Here is a 5,000-nt window from a genome sequence, read left to right on the forward strand (position 1 = left end):
AGGACACTTGTATAACAGATTGTTCCAATTTTAATCCATATAACCTTTACTGCCTGTCTTAACCAATCCTCCTGGCTGTTCAATAAAAAATCAATATCTACATCAAGGTATGCGAGGCGGGCCTTACACACACACACACACACACACACACACACACACACACACACACACACACACACACACACACACACACACACACACACATCCATCTAATGAACTGATATTATTTTGCATTACAAGTTGTATCAACATTCTTCCTGAGGTTAGCTTAGCTGTGGGTAATTTTTTCCCCTTAAAATCCATCAAATTTTCTGTGAATAACCTTCAGCTACATATCTAACTTTGTTTTACTCATCACTAGAATGACTGGGGTCAGTGTTACTGAATATATCTATCTTCCACCAACAACTGATTTATTTTTAGGTATTGGTGTTAGTCCATGTGGATCACTCTCTTCTTGTTCTTTCATTTCCTTTTTCCAATGTTTTGAATCTGGTGAGGATATTTGCTTCTTCACACGTCACTGGCACTTTTAGTAGCCGTGTATGGAACATCTTGCCGTGTCTACAGCTTCTACGTCATCATCTATAATATAATCAGCAAGGTGCTTTGTCGGTTTAAGGGTTCTGATCGGGTACCGTGCATCAGGTTCTTCAGCTTTGTCCTCAGCTTCATGGTTTGTGTTATCTTCTGCGTCTTGTTCTTCTTCCTCTCTTGTGGCAGATTCAGCTTCATGAAGCTCGGACTCTTCTCGAAAGTCTCCTCCTTCTTCCTTGAGTATTCTTGTTTGCATGTTTGTCTTGCAAAATTTCACAAATCGTTCCATTATCAACTCTCTTCTTCCGGGTATATACATTAAGTAAGCGGGGATTTCTCCAGCACAACCCAGAAACATTCCCTTTCCACTTCTAGCATACAATTTTTTTTTATGTCGCTGGTATGCGTAGTTTGTTCACCAACATATGATTTCTAAAATTAACTCTTCTTCCAGCCAGTGTAGTTTTTGTTTGCCCTAGTGACTTTGAAGACTCGGTGCACAAGGCCACAACTGCGTCGTCAAATCGACCTTTCAGCTGCCCTATTCTGGTGAGGCCAGTAAGGTGCAAAAATTTCTTGCTTTATCTTTTTCTTCGCCATCAATGATCGGAAGTTGCTCGATATAAATTTTGTACCGTCGCCTGTGCGAAGACGTTTCACTACACCAAAGGAACCACTAACGGCTAGGAATCTCTCAGTAGCCTTCAACGTGTCACTTATCTCTCTCAAGAAATACACCATAATTTCACTTGAATAATCATGTACGAACGTGACGGCATATTTATATTCCTTTTTCCTACTACATTCATAAGATTGCTAAATCACATTGTGCTAGCTCTAAATTCTTTGTAGCTTTCTCATCAGGTTTTCTACTTCTATATTGAACCACATTTCATTGGGTATATGTTTCACAGACTAATTTTCCTAGTAGGGATGTGCATTCCATCTACTATACTTCCCGGCATCAATTTTACTTTCTTTTCAATTTTAAACTCTGTACCATCTAGGACTTTAAGCTTTGCCTATTCAGGACCAAAAGTCACACTTACATCTTAAGGAATTTTCTCTTTTGTAGTCTCTTCTGTTTCTGTGGCTCTGTGTCGTGTCATGGCTTGGTTTTCTACAGATTAAACACCATCTTCTGCTGCTTCTTTCCTGGGGATTCTTGCTTCTGCAGTCATAAGACAAGTCTTTTTTTACCACATGAGAAGCACTTCACTAGTGGATTTTCATGTCTGTCTTCATTTTCATTACTCTTTCACTTTCTGTCTTGAGTTGTGCATGACTTTTCTCACTCTGCAAGTGCACGAATTGGAAATATGTCACTGTCTTCTTCTGGTCTATTACAACACGAAATATCTTGAATTCTTGAGGTAAGCCCTTGTGAATCATTGCTATTAACAGACGTATTATCTCACACGTTGTCTTGAGCGAAGTTGTTCTGTCTCTGCTTTTCCCATAAAGTCTGGTCCCAGTCTCATCTTCGGGCATCTTCTGTGACGTATTCTTGGCGTACTCTTACCAAGATAATGGTCCCGCAGGATCTCAGTAAAGTCTTCTTCCTATCGTTCTTAGCATCTCTAATTATTAATCCGAGGCTTCTGTCATCCAGCCTTTGTACAAATGCACCACAAACTCTTCGGTTTTCCTCCTCATCTTGGGCTGGTCTCTGGTGATGACCTGGTGTTCTCTCGTCATCAAATAACCACAACATTTCTCTTCCCACAACTCGTACCTTCCTTCAATACCGCTAACACATAGCCAGGATCTAGGCCCATAACCTGTTGGGATGTCCTTGGATATCATGGTAAAGGATACGCAGGCAGAGCATGTGAGGATGACATAAAGCTCTTTACTCCGTGCTGGGTTTATTATACGGAATAAAATGATATATACAGAACTTCTTCAATTGAAATATATCCTTTATAGAAACTAAATCTATTACTTCTTCTTAAATACACATAAAAATACTGTATATAATCGCAACATAATCTATACATAATATCACCAATATTCATAATATGCAGTAGAGACTGAAATGTAACTCCCATCCTAACAGAAATAAAGATAAATAAACATTTCCCCAAATGCGTCCCTTCCCTTCAGACATTCGGGCCCAATCTCTTTCCCCTTTCTCTCTATCTTTCGCACGGTATCGTAAGTCTACACTCGCCTTTAGAATTTCGTTCAAAGCATCGCCCTTTCCCCCTCTCCTCACTAATGTCACCAAACACAATTACGCCGATCATGATCCTGTTAAATTCTTGCTTCATTCCGACCCTTAACTTTCCTCCCGTCAATTTTACTCGCAGTTTGCTAAAAATTTGGAAGTTGGCAACTCGCGCGAAAAGAGAGGGTTGCCACGTTGTCCTTTTTTTTTTTTTTTTTTTTTTTTTTTTGCTTCCGGAACGAGTCCGCATAAGGAGTGTTGGAGCATTAAGTTTGTATTTTTTTCTCTTTCTCTTTCTTGTCCTTGTCTTTCTCTCTTGTTCACCCCCCTCTGTCTGTCTGTCTGTCTGTCTGTCTGTCTGTCTTCTCTCTCTCTCTCTCTCTCTCTCTCTCTCTCTCTCTCTCTCTCTCTCTCTTCTCCTCTCTCCTCTCTCTCTCTCTCTCTCTCTCTCTCTCTCTCTCTCTCTCCCTCCCTCTCCCACTCCTACCTTCTCCCATCCCTCTCCCCCATCCCCTCACCTTTGTATCTCCCACTTCCCCCTCCCTCCCTCCCTCCCCTTCTCCCATTCTCCCATTCTCCCATTCCTCCCTCCCTTCCCGCTTCCTTACCCTCCCTCATTCCATCCTTCCCTCCACCCCCTCTCCTACCCTCTTCTATCCCTCTTCCTCTCCCCTACTCTCTCCTATCCCTCCTTTCCTCCTCCTTCTCCTACCCTCTCTCCCTCCCTATCACCTTTGTATCTCTCGCTTATCCTTCCCTCCTTCTCCCTTTCCTATCCTCCCTACCCTCTCTCCCCTTTCCCATCCCTCTCTCCCTCTTCTACCCACCCTCATCTCTCTCTCCCTCTTCCCCCCTTCCCCTCTCCACCTCTCCCTCATTCTCTCTCTCCTATCCAGCCACATCCCATCTTCCTCCCCCATTTCTCTCATCCTTCTCATCCCCATCTCTCTCCCATCCTTCCCATCCCCCCCTCCCCTTCACCCTCCCTCCCCCTTCACCCTCCCTCCCCCTCTCCATCCCCCTCCCCCTTCACCCTCCCCCCCTCCCCCCTCAACCTTTGAATCTCCCGCTTATCCCTCCTATAGTTTTACAGCCGCCGTTTTTCTCTCTCCGAACGCGCATGAATCCATGTATGCGGATATCTCTTACGCGAACGATAGCATTTTATGGCGAAGATCGTGGCCGCCATGAATAAATATAAGTGTCGAACGAGAAAATATTTCTACGTAGTCCCGAAGACAATATCCGAGTGTATAAAATTCCTGGAATATTCATGTAATACGATGCATATAAAAAAAAAATATATATATAGAGAGATATATATTTTCGATCCCTATCTTGTGGAATGTTGGGTGTTCGTGTTTGTGATGGTGTGATGGTGTGTGGGTAGTGTTGCTTTAATGTCTGTTTTGTGTTGTGTTGTTATGGTGGTGTTATGGTGTAATGTGTGTTATGTTGCTATGGTGGTGTTTTAGTTTATGTCATGATTGATGTTGATTGCGTGATGTTTTATGGTATTTTGTGTTATGTTGCTATGGTGTTTTGGTTTGTTATGTGTTATTTCGCATACTATGTTGTATGTTGTATGTTGCTATGGTGTTATTATATGTTCCTGTGGCGGTGTTTACGTTGCATGTCATGTTGCAAAGGCGTTTTATGTATTGTGCGTTGCTGTTCTTTGCATGCTCAGTCTTGTGCTATAGAATGATGTTGTTATGATGTGTATGGTGCGTATGTTTATTTTAGGAGTAATTAATCATTGCAAATATGCATGCGTTTGTTGTTATGTGGTATCTATCGTATCTGTATAAATGTTATGAGGTGTGTGTATGCGTTTTGTGTTTTGTCCTATGTGCTTGACTTGTCATCTGATCAAATTATAGAATGGCTTTGTGACAAGAAGAATAAATTACACTTTTGATGTCATTATTTACGATGAAAGAGAGAAAAAAATATTGCTATGGTGTACAAAAACAAGTCAGCAGCAATGGTCAGCAACAATTAAAACATTTGACTTAAAGTTATAGAAAGAAACAAAGAAAAAAAAGTTATAGTGCACAGGAAGAGACAGAGAAAACAACAACAACAAAAAACATTAAAGTTATAGTGTTAGAGAGAGAGAGAGAGAGAGAGAGAGAGAGAGAGAGAGAGAGAGAGAGAGAGGAGAGAGAGAGAGAGAGAGAGAGAGAGAGAGAGAGAGAGAGAGAGAGAGAGAGAGAGAGAGAGAGAGAAGAGAGAGAGAGAGAGAGAGAGAGAGAGAGAGAGAGAGAGAGAGAGAGAGAGAGAGAGAGAG

Source organism: Penaeus monodon, chromosome 35, assembly GCF_015228065.2.
Source record: "Penaeus monodon isolate SGIC_2016 chromosome 35, NSTDA_Pmon_1, whole genome shotgun sequence".
Lineage (NCBI taxonomy): Eukaryota > Metazoa > Arthropoda > Malacostraca > Decapoda > Penaeidae > Penaeus > Penaeus monodon.